This window comes from Grampus griseus (genome assembly GCF_964374135.1).
Source record: "Grampus griseus genome assembly, chromosome: 6".
In the NCBI taxonomy this organism is placed as follows: Eukaryota; Metazoa; Chordata; class Mammalia; order Artiodactyla; family Delphinidae; genus Grampus; species Grampus griseus.
In genome coordinates this window covers 80,308,314-80,327,500 of record NC_139000.1, presented here as the reverse complement: position 1 = coordinate 80,327,500, position 19,187 = coordinate 80,308,314, and positions in this window count along the sequence as shown.

Here is a 19,187-nt window from a genome sequence, read left to right as displayed (position 1 = left end):
CCTTACCAGAACAGACCCCCACCCATGTCCTCTGCCTGCCTTTTTGTCTGTAAAAAAAATTTAGTCGAAGAATAAATTTAATCAGAGAACTGAAAAAAATGCAGAAAAAAAGAAAAACAGTCAAGCAAGACACAATAATAATACTTTAGCCATTAAACAAAGTCAAGGACCTTTAGTTCTTCCTGAAGGACTATAGATAATATTCTGAGCTATGTCCTTTGAGCTGTTTTGCAGATACTGAACCCCTGCCCCCACCAGGTGGAAGAAGTTAACTGTAGGCTGCCCACAAGCATGTAGACCCCAGACCAGTTGAAACCAGAAGGTTGATGATGCACTCCTGATTACCTCATCACCAACCAATCAGAAGAATGTCCACGAGCTGACCACTCCCTGCTCCTTGAACACTGTAAGACTCCTCACTACCTCCTCCAGGGCGGGACACACAGTCTTGAGGGCATTAGCCCACTGTGACCCCCTTTGCCTGGCAAAGCAATAAAGCTGTTCTTTTCTACTTCACCCTAAACTGTCTCCATGTTTCTATTAGGCACCAGTGAACAGAGGCCGAATTTCAGCAACACAATGAATGGGTTGAAAGGTGACCTCTAAATCTCCCTCCAGTTCTGACATTCAACGGGTTTAAACCAGGTAATCCAATCCCAAACCTTTACTGCCTTCTGTACTTATTGGATGTCTCCTAGAATCAAGTGCATTGAGGTTCATAACTGAATGAGATGAGTCATTGTTCCCAAAAGTTCCTAACTGGTGGGAAAAATAGAAGCATAAACAGTAACTCTAGAAAAAGTCAGGGTGATGATGACATCAGTTGCTCTGGAAAAATTGACCTTTGGCTAAAGGATTAGGAGAGATTTACATCTCTATACTTTCTTGGCACTGTAGTAAAGAATGTGTACACTCTGGTGTCTAATTCTCTAGCCCTGTTTTCTCTCCAGAACTCCAGAGAAGATTAATTGTATTTTGAAGAGTGCAGCAGTTTTAATCCACAATGAGAGAAAGTGGGCATTCCAGAAGGGGGCAGTTAAAATGAACAGAGAGGGACTTCCCTGGTGATCCAGTGGGTAACACTCTGTGCTCCCTGTGCAGGTGTCCAGAATTCAATCCCTGGTCGGGGAACTAGATCCCACGTGCATGCTGCAACTAAGAGTTTGCATGCCGCAACTATGAGCCCGCACGCCGCAACTAAAAAAAAAATTCCGGGCTTCCCTGGTGGTGCAGTGGTTGAGAGTCCGCCTGCCGATGCAGGGACACGGGTTCGTGCCCCAGTCTGGGAGGATCTCACATGCCGCGGAGCGGCTGGGCCCGTGAACCGTGGCCGCTGAGCCTGCACGTCCGGAGCCTGTGCTCCGCAAAACGGGAGACGCCACAACAGTGAGAGGCCCACGTACCGCAAAACAAACAAACAAACAAACAAAAATCCCACATGCCACAAGGAAGATCCCACGTGCTGCAACTAAGACCCAGCACAGCCAAAATAAATAAATAAATAAAAATACATATTAAGGGACTTCCCTGGTGGCACAGTGGTTACAAATGTGCCTGCCGGGCTTCCCTGGTGGCGCAGTGGTTAAGAATCTGCCTGCCAATGCAGGGGACACGGATTTGAGCCCTGGTCCAGGAAGATCCCACATGCCCCGGAGCAACTAAACCTGTGCGCTGCAACTACTGAGCCTGCGCTCTAGAGCCCATGAGCCACAACTACTGAAGCCCATGCACCACAACTACTAAAGGCCACGCGCCTAGAGCCCATGCTCCTCAACAAGAGAAGCCACCGCAATGAGAAGCCCGCGCACCACAACAAAGAGTAGCCCCTGCTCCTGCAACTAGAGAAAGCCCACACGCAGCAATGAAGACCAAATGTAGCCATAAGTAAGTAAATAAATAAATAAATAAAACATTTTTTAAAATACATGTTAAAAAAATAAACTGAACAGAGAATAGCAAATCATCACTTTTGGACTGCTTTCCTACTTAATTCAACAGATAATGGGCAGCCACAGAAGGTTTGTGGAGAGAGCAGTATCTGAGCAAATCTCTTCATCAGGAGAATTAAAATGGTAGCAGTGAATAAAATGGATTGGAGACTACCTTGTAGACTTCTACACTGAGTAAAAGACTTACACCTGAACTAAAGCATAGACAGTGGGAATGGAGACTAGGAGATAAGCTGGAGCAAGACTTAGGAAATGGACTCAACAAGATTTAGAGACCTGCTATATGGAGGGAGAAATCACAAAGAAGAAAGAGCCAAGTTTTGGAGGTGTCTTATTAACAGAAATAAGGCCTAAGGTTTACTGAAGCACTAGGGGAGATAATAATGAGTCTAGCTGGCCAAACTGAGATTAAGATGATGGCAGATTTTCTGCAGAGATGCTCAGGAGGAAATGTGAGCTTGGAAATCAGGAAAGAGATAAGGAGTACACAGCTATAACATAGTGGTACTCCTTGAACAAATAAATTTGTCATTCATTTATCCAGCAAGTACTAATCGAGTGCCTGCAGTATACCAGACACTGTTCTATGCACTAGGGATACAACAGTATATAAAAATACCCCCCCAAAAAAAAACCTGCTCTCACAAATCTTACCTTCTAGAGGAAAATAATAATAGTGGTGACAGGTTTTACAAAGAAGAATAAAGCAAGGAAAGGAAATAGAAAGTATCCAGGGTTGAAATTTATAAAGGATGGCCAGGGAAAGATGCCATCTGAGAAAAGACCGGAAGGAAGTGAGGACATGAGTCATGCAGACACCTAGGAGAAAAAAATGCCAGGACAAGGGAACAGAAAGTACAAACACCCTGAGATGAAAGCTCACCTTCTATGTTCTAGGATCAGTAAGCAGCCAGGTATGGCTGGCATGGAGTGAGTGAGCAATGAAGAGAATAAGGCAGGTGAAAGCCCAGAGGTAACAGGGTGCTAAATCATACAGGGTTTTGTAGATCATTTTAAGGACTTTGACTTTTACTCTAAGTGAGAGTTTTGGCAGAGAAGGAAAATGATCTAAATTTTTAGCAGGATCACTGTAGTGACTACACTGAGCATAGCTAAAGAAGGGCAAGGGCAGAAGAAGAAAGACCATTAGAAGGTTATTGCAGTAATCCAGACAGGAAATGATAGTGCTGTAGACTGAGAAGTAGTAGTAGTGAAGGTGATAAGAAATGGTTGGGTTCTGGGTAGGTTTTGAAGATAAAGCTGTAAGAATTTGCTCACAGATTAGATGCACAGTGTGAGAAAATGAGAAGACTCAAGGATGACTTTAAAGTTTTTGACCTGAGTCAAATTTTTGCAGGTATGGCTACAAGAATGGAAAATCAGATTAATTCAAATTTCTGGGAATACGACCCTTTGGAACACTGACAAATACAGCATGGGAAGATAAAGCAGAGAGATGGAAAAGTGGTGGCCAGAGAAGTAGAAAAGGAATCAGGAACTGTGGTGCCAGGGAGGATTAGGAAGGAAAACTCTTTGGAGGACTGGGCCTGTGCCTCCTCTCAGAGTAGGACTCCCTGAGGCCAGAGACAAACCTCCCCCATCAGGCAGGGACTTCCTGAGGTTCCTCATAAGCCTAGGTCTCCTGATCTAGTAATTTTTCCTTCTCTGCCTTCTTGCTTTAAGTGGGGACCAAGTTGCTGACCACCTACTACTGGGGCAGCCTGCCACGTCCCTCCAACCCCCATGGAGACAACTCATCCTTAGGAAATGGAAAGGCACAGAGAACTATATTCAGTATACTATGATAAACCATAATGGAAAAGAATATTACCCAAAAAAGAATGTATATATATGTATAACTGAATCACTTGTCTGTACAGAAGAAATTAACACAACATTGTAAATCAACTATACTTCAACATTTTTAATTTTTAAAAAATATTTTTAAAAAGAGAAATGGAAAGGAAGTGAGGATATTTCCTAGAAAAACAAATAGTTCTTCATCTTCCTAGGAATGACTCATACTTGTCAGTTTCCACACATGAATCCCAGTGCTGGCTCACCTGGGGCCAGAAGATGGTGAACAGGGTGCCAGTCCTCTACTTTCCCTGCCCTGTGTCTTTCCCTCCCAGTGCCAGCATACCTGCTGGCCTAGAAGCAGCTCTCCAGGCAAGGAGCACCAGTTTGTGCTTCTCCCACTTTTCCTCTTTTTTCTCCCTCCCTTCATACACTAGGCTTTGGGGTACTTAAAAGCAGGCACAGGAAACACATACAAGCAGCCCTAGAATCTTTCATTCATTTAGCCATCCAACATGGACTAAATCCTACTATATGCCAGGCACCATGAGTCTGTAAAGATGCTCCAAAGAAGGTTAAGTAAGGAAATCAGACAGGTGTACAGATAATGATGGTACCTGGCAGAAAATAACCTGAGTTTCCTAGGTAGCACTTTTCCTGCCTGAGGGGTAGAGAAGAGAGAGAATTCAGGCAGACTTGAGAAATCAAAGAAGACTTCATGGAGAGCTGAAGCAGTTAAGTTAGGCCTTAACAGACAGGTAGAACAAAGGGTTCCCAAATCAATGAGAACAAAGCAGTTTGAGCAAAGGCATGGATGCAGGAAAGTTCCAGGAAATCCAGATTTAATAAGTAGAGCAAAGGGTATATGTAGAAGAGCAGAGGGAGATAAGGCTGGAGAGACAAGGGGGACAAGGCTTGGCTTGGGTTTAACAATTCTAAAGCTGTAAATAAAATTACTGACATCTTTCCTCCTGGGAAATTCAAGAGAAAAGTCTGGATGAGTCCTTACAATCTTGGAGGTCAGGTTGAAACCCTCTGCCCTTCCCCAGAAGCTCAAGGACTCTGGGTGACCTCTGGAGTTCCTTCTGATTGTAAGACCTATGTGATGACCATCATATGAAGATGCAATTATCCTGATGACCATGAATGGATAAAGATGATTTCAAATTCCAAAAGGATGAAAATATAAACACACATACACACACACACATTCTAAAATATTAGAAGAGAATATAGAAAAATATTTTTTGAATCATGCATTGGGAAGAACTTTTCTAATCATGACGTCAAATTCAGAACACATAAAGGAAATGATTGACAGATTTGATAATGGCAAAAGACCCCCTACACAAAGTGAAAAGATAAACTGGCAGAAAATATCTGTGACCTATATAATAGGAAAAGGGTTAATTTTCCCCACATACAAAGAGTCCCTACAAATCAGTAAGAAAAATAGAATGATTCAATAGAAAAATATGGGTGTAACTTGTTAAGAGGCAATCACTAAAGAAGAAACACAAATAGCTAGTGAACATATGAAAAGATGGCCCATATCACTGATTTTTTTTTAGTTTGAAATAGGTTATATGCCATTTATCTGTTTTTAAAATTAATTAATTTACTTACTTATTAGTTTTGGCTGTGTTGGGTCTTCGTTGCTGCGCACAGGCTTTCTCTAGTTGCAGTGAGCAGGGGCTACTCTTCCTTGCGGTGCGCGGGCTTCTCATTGTCGTGGCTTCTCTTGTTGTGGAGCACAGGATCTAGGTGCGCAGGCTTCAGTATTTGTGGCACGTGGGCTCAGTAGTTGTGACTCGCGGGCTCTAGAGCTCAGGCTCAGTAGTTGTGGTGCACGGGCTTAGTTGCTCCGTGGCATGTGGGATCTTCACGGACCAGGGTTGGAACCCGTGTCCCCTGCATTGGCAGGTGGATTCTTAACCACTGCACCACCGGGAAAGTCCCATTTATCTGTTCATTAAAAGTTTTCAGCTCTTCACTGGTTGACAAACTATGGTCATGGGCCAAATCTAGCTCTACTGCATGCTTTATTTCCCCCAGTTTTACTGAGCTATAGTCGACACACAGCACTGTGTAAGTTTAAGGTGTACAGCATAATGATTTGACTTACATATATAATGAACTGATTATCATAAGTTTAGTGAACATCCATCACTTCATATAGATATAAAATTAAAGAAATAGAAAAAAAATTTTGTGTGTGTGATGAAGCTCTTAGAACTTACTCTACACAACTTTCACATACAACATACAGCAGTGTTCATTATATTCATCATGTTGTACATTACATCCTAGTACTTATTTACGTTCTACCTGGAAGTTTGTACCTTTTGACCGCCTTCATCCAATTCCCCCTTCCCACACCCTTATCTATGGTAGCCACAAATCTCTTTTTCTATGAGTTTGTTTGTTTTTGAAATATTTGACTTACAACACTATGTTAGTTCCTGTTACAAAACATAGTTGTTTGGCATTTCTATACATTTCAAAATGATCACCACAGTAAGTCTAGTTACAATATGTTATCTTACAAAGATATTACATAGTCGTTGACTGTATTTGCCACACTGTATATTTCAACCCCATAACTCATTTATTTTGCAGCTGGAAGTTTGTACCTCTTAATCTCCCTCACCTGCTTATTTCCTCCCCCTACTCTTCTCCCCTCTAGCAACCATTTGTTTGTTCTCCATGTCTATAACTCTGTTTCTGTATCACTGGTCATTTTTAAAATGAAACAAGGCCCCATGTTTCACCTAACAGATTGGCAAGAGCTAAAAGGATTAATTACATCCAAAGCTGGCATGGATGGAGAAATAAGCATTCTTATACACTTTTTTTTTGTATCTTTAAAAAAATTTTTATACAGTTTCTAAAGGTTACTTTCCATTTACAATTATTACAAAATATTGGCTATATTCCATGTGTTGTACAGTACATCCTTCAGCCTGTCTTACATCAAGTAGTTTGTACTTCCCACTGCCTCACCCCTATGTTGCCCCTCCCCCATTCTCCACTGGTAACCACTGTTTTTTCTCTATATCCGTGTCTGCTTCTTTTATGTTATATTCACTGTATATTTTAGATTCCATATGTAAATGATATCATAAAGTATCTTTCTCTGTTTGACTTATTTCACTTAGCATTAGGTCCTCCAAGTCCATCAATGTTGCTGCAAATGGCAAAATTTCGTTCTTTTTTATGGCTGAGTAGCATTCCATTGTGTATATATACCACATCTTCTTTAACCTTTCATCTGTTGATGGACACTTAGGTTGTTTTCATGACAATTTACTAATTGGAAATAGTGTTGCCACGAACATTGGGGTGCATGTATCTTTTCAAATTAGTGTTTTCATTTTTTTCTGATATATACCCAAGAGTGGAATTACTGGGTCATATGATAGTTCCATTTTTAGTTTTTTGAGAAACCTCCATGCTGTTTTCCATAGTGGCTGCACCAATTTACAGTCCCACCAACAGAGTACAAGTGTTCTCTACATCCTCACAAACATTTATTTGTGTTCTTTTTGTTTGTTTGTTTGTTTCTGTATGCAGGCCTCTCACTGTTGTGGCCTCTCCCGTTGTGGAGCACAGGCTCCGGACGTGCAGGCTCAGCGGCCATGGCTCACGGGCCCAGCCGCTCCGCGGCATGTGGGATTTTCCCGGACTGGGGCACGAACCCGTGTCTCCTGCATCGGCAGGTGGACTCTCAACCACTGCGCCACCAGGGAAGCCCTATTTGTGTTCTTTTTAAAAAAATATTATTTAGTTGCACTGGGTCTTAGTTGCAGCAGGCGGGCTCTTTAGTTGCGGCTTGCCAGCTCCTCAGTTTTAGCACGTGGGGTCCTTAGTTGTGGCACTAGAACTCTTAGTTGAGGCATGCATGTGGGATCTAGTTCCGTGACCAGGAATCGAACCTGGGCCCCTTGCATTGGGAGCACAGAGTCTTAACCACTGCACCACCAGGGAAGTCCCATTTGTGTTCTTTTTGATGATAGCCATTCTGACATGTGTGAGGTGATATTTCACTGTGGATTTGATTTGCATTGCCCTGATGATTAACGATGGTGAGTATACACACTCCTGATGACAGTATAAATTGGTGAAAAATTTTTGTAGAGCAATTTGGCAGTGACTATCACAATATATTGTGGAATAAAAAAGCAAATTGCAGAACAATGCATATTGTATTCATTTTTGAAAAATTAAAAGTACATATAGACAGATATTAAAATGCATAGATAGGGACTTCCCTGGTGGCGCAGCAGTTAAGAATCTGCCTGCCACTGCAGGGGACACGGGTTCGAGCCCTGGTCCGTGAAGATCCCACATGCCACGAAGCAACTAAGCCCATGTGCCACAACTACTGAGCCTGCGCTCTAGAACCCGTGAGCCACAACTACTGAGCCCGTGTGCCACAACTACTGAAGGTCGCGTGCCTAGAGCCCATGCTCCACAACAAGAGAAGCCACCACAATGAGAAGCCCGTGCACCGCAATGAAGAGTAGCCCCTGCTCGCCACAACTAGAGAAAGTCCGTGCCCAGCAATGCAGCCAAAAATAAAATAAATAAATTAAAAAAAAAAAAAGAATCCGCCTGCCAATGCAGGGGACATAGGTTCAATCCCTGGTCCAGGAAGCTGTGGAGCAACAAAGCCCATGCACCACAACTACTGAGCCTGCACTCCAGAGCCCGTAAGCCACAACTACTGAAGCCCGCATGCCTAGAGCCCATGCTCCGCAACAAGAGAAGCCACTGCAATGAGAAGCCCGCACACTGTAACAAAGAGTAGCCCCCGCTCTCCACAACTAGAGAAAGCCTGCACACACCAACAAAGGCCCAACGCCAAAAACAAACAAATAAATAAAATGCATAGATAAAAACCTGAAAGGATACACACCAAACTATCAACTGTGTCTCTGGAGGGAGCAGGACTTGTCTGGAGGTGTATGGGCAGCAGGACCTGGAACGAAGGGAGAAGGGAAGTAGAAACCGTGTAGAAGACAGCAGGCCCTGCTGGAAAATGCTCCCACAGTTATAAGAAAGAGGAAGAACCACCCTGACTTCTCCCTTCTTCCCTCTCCTGTCAGTGCCTAGCTGGCAGTGAATCTAGCTAGTATTCAGTTGGCAAAGGAGCTGGGAAATGTAGCTTTCAGGAGAAAAACAGAGAATTGGTTTGAGAATGACAAAGTAATGACCAACTTCAAAAAGTTATTGTGGGGCTTCCCTGGTGGCGCAGTGGTTGAGAGTCAGCCTGCCAATGCAGGGGACGCGCGCGGGTTCGTGCCCCGGTCCGGGAGGATCCCACATGCCATGGAGCGGCTGGGCCCGTGAGCCATGGCCGCTGAGCCTGCGCGTCCGGAGCCTGTGCTCCGCAACAGGAGAGGCCACAACAGTGAGAGGCCCACGTACCGGAAAAAAAAAAAAAAAAAAGTTATTGTGTAGTTCACAGAATCAGTAAGAGAGATGGATGTGAAAAACAGGAGAAAACCTAGTAAAAACACAGCAGAAGGTATGGGAAGAGTCATTCTGTAAAAGAGTAAAAGTAAATAGTAAAATATAATTAATTAATTTTATTTTAAAAATCTTAATGGTATAGGTAGACTGTCCTGGCACTGAGCTAAAAGAGTCTGTCCCTAGTAATCATTTAGCTAATACACTGATGTCAACTATAAACCAAACCCTGCACTGCAAGGGGAACAAAGATTAAATAAGACCAGGTTTCAGTCATCAAGAATCTTTGGGGGGCTTCCCTGGTGGCGCAGTGGTTGAGAGTCCGCCTGCCGATGCAGGGGACACAGGTTTGTGCCCCGGTCCAGGAAGATCCCACATGCCGCGGAGCGGCTGGGCCCGAGAGCCATGGCTGCTGAGCCTGCGCGTCCAGAGCCTGTGCTCCGCAACGGGAGAGGCCACAACAGTGAGAAGCCCGCGTACTGCAAAAAAAGTAAAAGAACCTTTGGGAAATTCCCTGGCGGTCCAGTGATTAGGACCCAGCTCTTTCACTACTGTGACCTAGGTTCAATCCCTGGTCGGGGAACTAAGATCCTGCAAGCCAAAAAAAAAAAAAAATTTTTTTTTGGAGGAAGACAAACATGTAGACAGACAGCTACAACAGAGTTAATTTCAGCAAGCTCAAGGACAAGGCCGGCAACTAAACTAAACTGTGCCTTTGTGTAAGATGGAAAAAGTCACCCTCTCTGAGTGGATGCAATGCCAAGGTTGACAATTTGGCAGGCTGAATGCAGCTGAATTTCAGCTCTCTGGATCTTTAGCCAGGTACTTCTGTGCAGAGGACAAAATGCACATCCATGCATAGCTGACTGGCTTGAGGAGGTAGATACAGGCACCTATGAAGCAGAGTAGAGGTAGCCTATATGGATGTGCACCTGCGCAACAGAAATCTCTGGGAGCCCAGCCTCCTGACCCAGAACATCATTAGAAACCTCAATGATTTTGTTTTTGGTGCTGCTGTGACAAGGATTTGGCAAAGCAAACCTCCAGAAATTTGTAAAGGCTCCTTTGGAAGGCAAAATTGACAGATGGTGTTTACAGCTTTGCTTTGGTTCTTCCATCAGAGTGAATGCCAGATGTTTTCTTTGGTTTCCAAGATAGTGTGTGAGATCTAAAAGGCTCCTTTGCCCAACGATTATGAAACATCAGTACACACAGTTAAGTGTGAGTATGTGGGCAAGTGAATCAATCATGTGCCCAAGGTTGGCAAAATTTGATTTGCTGCTGTGTGAATACAAGGTTTGGTGTTATCATTCTAGTCTTTAAGTCATGTAACAAAATCAGTGAAACTGAGCGGTGGGGCTCCCAGGCACAGAGGCCCTTTTGTCCCCTGTTTATTGTAAGCAAGACTCCAACCTCAGCGACCTTCCCCGGATTCCTGAGGGCAGATTCGAAAAGTTGCTAATCAAGGGAGGAGCAGCCAAGAAACCACCTGAGGCAAGATTAAAGGGATTAAAGGGACCAGAGAAGCTCATCAAGATTAGCAGACCTGGGCTTCCCTGGTGGCACAGTGATTGAGAGTCCGCCTGCCGATGCAGGGAACGCGGGTTCGTGCCCCGGTCCGGGAAGATCCCACATGCCGTGTAGCGGCTGGGCGGGCCCGTGAGCCATGGCCGCTGAGCCTGCGCATCCGGAGCCTGTGCTCCGCAACCGGAGAGGCCACAACGATGAGAGGCCCGCGTACCGCAAAAAAAAAAAAAAAAAAAAGATTAGCAGACCTGACCACCTGAGATGAGATTAAGGGCATGCAAGCCCTGCTCACGCCCTAATCTTGGCAGAGACCCCACCTTTGAACCATTGTCATAAAACCCTCAATCAAATCCTCCCGGGTTGGGACACATAGTTTTTTGAGGCAAAAGTCCATTGTTGCTCCCTTTGCCTGGCAAAGCAATAAAGCTATCCTTCTCTACTTCACCCAAAACTCGGTCTGGGACTTCCCTGGCAGTCCAGTGGTTAAGACGCTGTGCTTCTAATGCAGGGGACGCAGCTTCTATCCCTGGTTGGGGAACTAAGATCCCACATGCCATGCGGCGCGGCCAAAAACAAAAAAACAAACAATCAGAAGAAAACTGTCTCCAAGATTTGATTCGGCACCAGTGTACAAAGAGGCAGAGCTTTCGGTAACATCAGCGTCCCTTAATAGAGGGTAAGTTGGACAAATCCACATGAGACAATGTTATGCAGCCATCAAAAAGGGTGTTATAAAAGACAGAATTATAGACAAAGTAAGATCAGTGGTTTCCAGGACTTGGAGAAGGGGGATGAATAGGGGAAATACATAACATTATTAGGCCTGTGTCTGTATGATACTGTAATGGTGAATACATGACATGGGTTTGTCAAAATCCACACAACTGTACAAAGAATGAACCTTAATGTAAACTATGGACTTTAGCCAGTAATAGTGCTTCAATACTGATTCACTAATTGTAACAGATGTACCACGCTAATGCAGTGTGTTAATATTGATAGTAGGGGAGGGCTTCCCTGGTGGCGCAGTGGTTAAGAATCCACCTACCAATGCAGGGGACACGGGTTTGAGCCCTGGTCCGGGAAGGTCCTACATGCTGCAGAGCAACTAAGCCCATGCGCCACTACTGAGCCTGCGCTCTAGAGCCCGCGAGCCACAACTACTGAAGCCCGTGTGTCTAGAGCCCGTGCTCCGCAACAAGAGAAGCCCCTGCAATAAGTCTGTGCACTGCAACGAAGAGTAGCCCCCACTCACCACAACTAAAGAACGCCTGCGCGCAGCAACAAAGACCCAACGCAGCCAAAAATTAATTAATTAATTTTTTAAAAATTGATAGTAGTGGAAATAATAGTGGGGCTGGGGGAATATGGGAACGCTGCACTAGCTACTCAATTTGTTTCTGTAAATCTAAAACTGTTCTAAAAAATAAAGTCTAAAAAAGGATGTTAGAGTATTAGATTATTATAAAACATTACTAAGTTTACTAAGTAAGATTATGAAATCTTACTAAGTTTAAAAAGAGTTACTAGCAATGTATACACTATGGTTTCATTTTTTTGGTAACATTATACACACATGCACAATATAATTTTGAATCTGAAATTCTGAAAGGACATATGCCAAAATATTTACAGTGGTTAAATCAGTGGAAAGATTATGGGTAATTTCTAATTTCTTTTTGCTTGCTTATTTTAAAATGCTTTTGAACATTTTTTATTACACAAAACGCACAAATACTTTCCCACTGTAAATGGTTCAAAGAATAGGAAGTATATTTTAGGACTGTTTTGGTGTGCTCCCCATATCTCCACCCTTCAAAACTGAAACATTCATTCTCCCAGCTGCTAGCAGTGTTAATGACTGATAGTTTGCAGTTAAGCTCCCCATACAACCTTACCTGAGGTTCATTTAAAATCATGCCTTCTTCCCCAGGGCAGCCCACATTCAAAGACTGATTGGTGCAAGGGCCTCGTAATAAAGGCCTCGTTACCCTGGCTTCAAATGTTGCAGGAAGGGGGATCCCTTCCAGGGCCTGAGAGTGGGGTCTTGTCTAACACTCAGAAATGAATTGTCTGAGGAGACACACGTGCTAACAAAGCAAGAGACTTTACTGGGAAGGGGCGCCCGGGCAGAGAGCAGCAGGGGAAGGGAAACCAGGAGGACTGCTCTGCCACCTGGCTCGCAGTCTTGGGTTTTATGGTGATGGGATTAGTTTCCGGCTTGTCTCTGGCCAATCATTCTTTCTCAGGGTCCTTCCTGGTGGTGAGGGCAGCCACTCAGCCAAGATGGATTCCAGCGAGGAGGATTCTGGGAGGTTGGTAGGCCATGTGGACGAGCATCTCCTCTCTCCTTTTGACCTTTCCCAAATTCTTCTGATCGGTGGTGGCTTCTTAGTTCCACGTTCCTTACCAGGATCTCCTGTCGTAAAATAACTCATGCAAACTGTTACTGTCTTTGCCTGGCCAGGGCAGGCGGTTTCAGTCAGTGTTTCCCCTAACACAAATAGGGACAATTCCACAGGGCCATCCTAGCTCCAGTGCTCTGCCTGGAATAGACTGAAGCTTTTTTGTGAATACATTGCAGCCTAACTTCTGCCCAGCCTTGCTTCCTTCCCTCTCCCACAATGAACCCAAGAGCTTTCTCCAATAAGCTTCCACGATTCAACTTTCTGCTTCCTGGGGAAGCTGATTGACAATAATTGGTGCCAGGAGTGAGCCAAGAAAGCAAACTCTAAAATGGGATTTCAGAGATGGATCACTCACCAGCCTGTTGGCAATGAGGATTCCATCACTAGTGGTAGGTGCAGCATTGTGTAGCCTGTGGTAGTAATGCAATTGTTAAATTTTTCACCAATAGTGGGGCTTCCCTGGTGGCGCAGTGGTTAAGAACCTGCCTGCCAATGCAGCAGACACGGGTTCGAGCCGTGGTCGGGGAAGATCCCACATGCCGCGGAGCAGCTAGGCCCATGTGCCACAACTACTGAGCCTGTGCTCTAGAGCCTGCGAGCCACAACTACTGAAGCCCGCATGCCTAGAGCCCGTGCTCCGCAACCAGAGAAGCCACCGCGATGAGAAGCCCACACACCACAACAAAGAGCAGCCCCCGCTCGTCACAACTAGAGAAAGCTGGCACGCAGCAACGAAGACACAACGCAGCCAAAAATTAAATAAATTTAAAAAATTTTTTCACCAATAGTAAATTGGAATGTTTTTGCCTGAGGAAAGGAATACGTGGGGGGTGGGGGAGAACAATGTACCAGGCATTTGAGAATAGGATGTTTGTCACTGAGAGTAATAAATACTTTGGAGAAAGACTATAAAGGTTAAGTGTGAAAGTCAAAGGGTCTTCTTGGCCACCTATAAAGAGACTATCATCTCCTGTAGCCAGAGGGAAGAAAAACTTGAGGATCAGGATCAGGCCAAGGACTTAATTATAAGATTTTCAGGGTTTCCTTGGTGTCGCTGTGGTTGAGAGTCCGCCTGCTGATGCAGGGGACGCAGGTTCATGCCCCGGTCCGGGAGGATCCCACATGCCACAGAGTGGCTGGGCCCGTGAACCATGGCCACTGAGCCTGCGCGTCCGGAGCCTGTGCTCCGCAACGGGAGAGGCCACAACAGTGAGAGGCCCACGTACAACAAAAAAAAAAGATTTTCAGGAATTCCAGAGAATTGAAATCTCAACCATGGCAAATTGACTACACCCAGGTTAGAGTCCTGATTGAGGAGAGGAAATCAGAGGCATAGGATGGTAAAATCTAATTGCCTGTACCTCTTGAACCTCCAGTTACCCCTGTACCTCTGGGCCTTTATAAGTTACCCACTCCTTAAAGATTAGTTCTCCCCATTGCTTGAAAATGATGCAGAAATCTCTGCCTTACTACAAATGTGCCTCCCCATCTGGATCTACCCCAACATCCCAACCCGGCCATTAGACCAATAACTGGGATTAAGTAACAACACAAATGTCCAGGACCTGACAAGGGAGTAAAGGAGCCTAAAAGAGCTGGAGAACATAACCAATATGATCTGACAGAAGCCAGGAGAATATAAATGGGAATGCATTTTGAGAATTCTGAGGCTGCATCTACGTTGGGAGAAGTTGAACCTAAAATTAGGTGAGGGAGAGGTTATCAATATGGGAGTATTTCCTAGGACACAGGCTTTAACACCCTGACAAGGACTCTGAGAGACAGTGCTAACATGTTGCTAGGAAGGTTCTTGCAGAAAGCTATGTATATGAAGTAGAAATGTCAGAACCGCTATGGGAGATGGTGCCAGTAGGGATCGAAGGCTCAGAGAAGAGGAAAGTTGAAGTGGATATAGCATGTAAAAACCAGAAAACTCACCAATGACCATTCCACAGGAGGACCCTGAGGAATGCTCTGGGGAAAGGGGCATTGACATCACTGAGAAGCTTAGTGGTGGCTACTTCTGCATTTTCAGAACAGGGCTCCTTGGTAGCAATAGGAATGGTAGTGAAACAGGAGGGAAGGAGGCAGAGCACAACATTTGAAAGAATGACATAACCCGAGGACATGACATAAACTGATTAGAACCAACTGGGTCCAAGATGGCAGACAAGTCAACTTTTTCCACTAGACCTTGAGCCTCAGTATACACTTACATCAGCAAGCTAAATGACAAACCAACAGGCGCCATGACAGTTCCAAGACCAACCATAATGATCAAAACGTGGGCTGTGGCCCAATTCCTGGAAATCCCCACCCCTTCCTAAAATAACTGGAATATTCCTCCCACTCATTAGCCTATGAAATTACCCACCCCTATAAAAACTGACAACCCCATACCCTGGTGCCTTTCTCACCTTCTGAGATGGCCCACACTCTGTCTGTGGAGTGTGTTTCTCTCTAAATAAATCTACTTCTTACCTATCACTTTGTCTCTCACTGAATTCTTTCTGCAATGAGACATCAAGAACCTGAGCTTCATTAAGTCCTGAAACCAGCTGTGTGGTCTCAGTTGGAAGACTACGGGTTTTGGCCAGGTTCGAGTCCTGGCACATCGGTTCAAGTCCCAATCTGAGGTGCACTGTTTCATCAGGATCCCAAAATAATGAGAGGCCAGATGGCAGGACTTAACCATCAGAAGCACCATGGAAAAGGAGACCCAGAAATATACATAGTGGCCTCATTAAATCTGATGCTGAATACACACTAAGCTGCGTGTGACTAGGGTGAAACTCCGTAAGGCTAGATAAATACCTTTTTAAAGATAAACAAAGCCAGATGCTAGCCAAAGTGGGAAGGACAAATTTTCATCTGTAACATACTGTTGCAACAGGGAAGGGAGTCAGCATGAACCAAGCTTAATTTTGATTGGTACAGGGGTGACTGGGAGAGAATGAGGGAGTAGGCAGGGAGAAAGGTAGAGGCCTGAAAAGACTAAGGGACTTAAAAAATTACAAAGGCCTGGTCAGGGTAAATGCCAGTTAAGTCAGCTGTGTCTGTTAGCTGGCAATTATCTAAGTCTATCCTTCAACAGAGCCTGGCAGAGCCTTATCTATCCTGATGATTACATTTCAAAGGAATAGCTTTCAGCCCTTGAGAAAGACACTTTGGGGTTATAAAAGATATAGATACATCTCAAAAGGACAGAAGAAAGACTCATAATTGTAAGCCCTTTTTAGTACATGTGTTAGGGGAAACACTAACTAAAACCGCCCTCCCTGGCCAGGCAGGGTAGTAGTATTCTAAGTTATCTTAGAATAGGAGGTCCTGGTAAGGAACGCGGAACTAACAAGCCACCACCAATCAGAAGAATTCTGGAAAGGTCAAAGGGAGAGAGGAGACGCCAGTCCACATGGTCTACCAACCTCCCAGAATCCTCCTTGCTGGAATCCATCTTGGCTGAGCGGCTGCCCTCACCACCAGGAAGGACCCTGAGACAGAATGATTGGCCAGAGACAAGCCAGAAACTAATCCCATCACCATAAAACCCAAGACTGCGAGCCAGGTGGCAGAGCAGTCTTCCTGGTTTCCCTTCCCCTGCTGCTCTCTGCCCGGGCGCCCCTTCCCAGTAAAGTCTCTTGCTTTGTTAGCACGTGTGTCTCCTCAGACAATTCATTTCTGAGTGTTAGACAAGACCCCACTCTCGGGCCCTGGAAGGGGTCCCCTTTCCTGAAACACACGCTCTAAGAAAGAGCGGTCAGGGGCCTATTGTCAGGTGTTGGATAAAACAAATTCCTTTGGTAACTTTGAGCTTTCTAGGGCACTTTAAGGAGAATTATTCTAAGGATGCACCCTTGAGCTGTTAGAAACAATGTTAGTGTTTGTGTAAGACTTTTAATGTGGGGGAAGGGGACTGAACAAAATAATTTGTGCTGAGAGTCTATAGATTTTATAGGCCAAAATTGAGTCCATGAATAAGAGGGCTCAGAGGAGCCTGGCTAGAGTTTAATCAAAGAGAGTCTTTGTCAGACTATAAGAGAACTGTTGGCTGAACAAGTCCCAGAGCTCACACAGGGCTGAAGGAAGTTCAGTTTCCAGCCAGAAGGAGAGGAGAGAACCCACTGAAAACCTGGGGAATTTAGTAGAGAGCCCCAGAGGATCTCACCTTAAAGTGGGACTGAACAAGCCCTAGAGCAAAAGCTGCTCTAGACCTTTCCCAACAAATGTTAAAAATAAGGCTTGAAAGGATCAAGCTTATCAGAAAGTAATTTAACAGCAAGCCAAAACAAGAGTCAATGCTATATAAAGGGGGAAAAAAAATCCAGACTCTCAACAATGTAACATTCACAATCTCTGGCATGAAATTTTTAAAAATGCAAGACATGCAAAGAAGCAGAAAAATGTGACCCAGAACCAGGAGAAAAAAATTCAGCCATTAGTCCAATCAAAAAGACGTCCCTGGTGGTCCAGTGGGTAAGACTCCATACTCCTAATGCAGGAGGCCTGGGTTCGATCCCTGGTGGGGGAACTAGATCCCACATGCATGCTGCAACTAAGTCCACATGCCACAACTAATAAGCCCGCATGCTGCAACTAAAAGATCCCGTGTGCTGCAATGAAGACCCGGCGCAGCCAAAATAAATAAATTAATTAAATAAATATATTTTTAAAAATGGCCTGGGACTTCGCTGGCAGTCCAGTGGTTGGGACTCTGCTCTTCCACTGCAGGGGACGTGGGTTCGATCACTGGTTGGGGAACTGAGATCTTGTGTGCCACGTGGTGCATGTGGCCAAAAAAAAAGGGCAGAAGACCTAAATAGACATTTCTCCAAAGAAGATATACAGATGGCCAACAGGCACATGAAAAGATGCTCAACGCCACTAATTATTAGAGAAACACAAATTAAAACTACAATGAGATTGGGACTTCCCTGGTGGTGCAGTGGTTAAGAATCCACCTGCCAATGCAGGGGACATGGGTTCGAGCCCTGGTCTGGGAAGATCCCACATGCCACGGAGCAACAAAGCTTGTGCACCACCACTGCTGAGCCTGTGATCTAGAGCTTGTGAGCCACAACTACTGAGCCCACATGCCACAACTACTGAGCCCACGTGCCACAACTACTGAAGCCCATGCACTTAGAGCCCGTGCTCTGCAAGAAGAGAAGCCACTGCAATGGGAAGCCCACGCACCACAACGAAGAGTGACCCCTGCTCATCACAACTAGAGAAAAGCTCACGTGCAGCAACAAAGACCCAACACAGCCAAAAGAAAAAAAGAGAAACTACAGTGAGATACCACCTCACACCAGTCAGAATGGCCATCATTGAAAAGTCTACAATAACAAATGCTGGAGAGGGTGTAGAGAAAAGGGAACCCTTCCACACTGTTGGTGGGAATGTAAGTTGGTGCAGCCACTATGAACAACAGTATGGTGGTTCCTCAAAAAACTAAAATAGAGTTGCCATATGACCCAGCAATCCCACTCCTGGGCATATATCTGGACAAAACTATAATTTCAAAAGATAACTGCACCCCTGTGTTCACAGCAACACTGTTCACAATAGCCAAGACATGAAAAAAACCTAAATGTCCATTGACAGATGAATGGAGAAAGAAGATGTGGTACATATATACAACAGAATACTACTCAGCCATAAAAAAGAATGAAATAATGCCATTTGCTGCAACATGGATGGACCTAGAGATTATCATACTAAATGAAGTAAGTCAGAAAGACAAATACCATACGATGTCACCTATATGCAGAATCTAAAATATGACACAAATGAACTTATCTACGAAACAGAAACAGACTCACAGACACATAGAACAGACTAGTGGTTGCCAAGGGGGAGGGGAGGTGAGAGAAGGGTGGAGTAGGAATTTGGGCTTAGCAGATGCAAACTAGTATGTATAGAATAGATAAACAACAAGGTCTTACTGTATAGCACAGGGAACTATATTCAATATCCTATGATAAATCATAATGGAAGGGAATATAAAAAATGTATATATATGTATAACTGAATC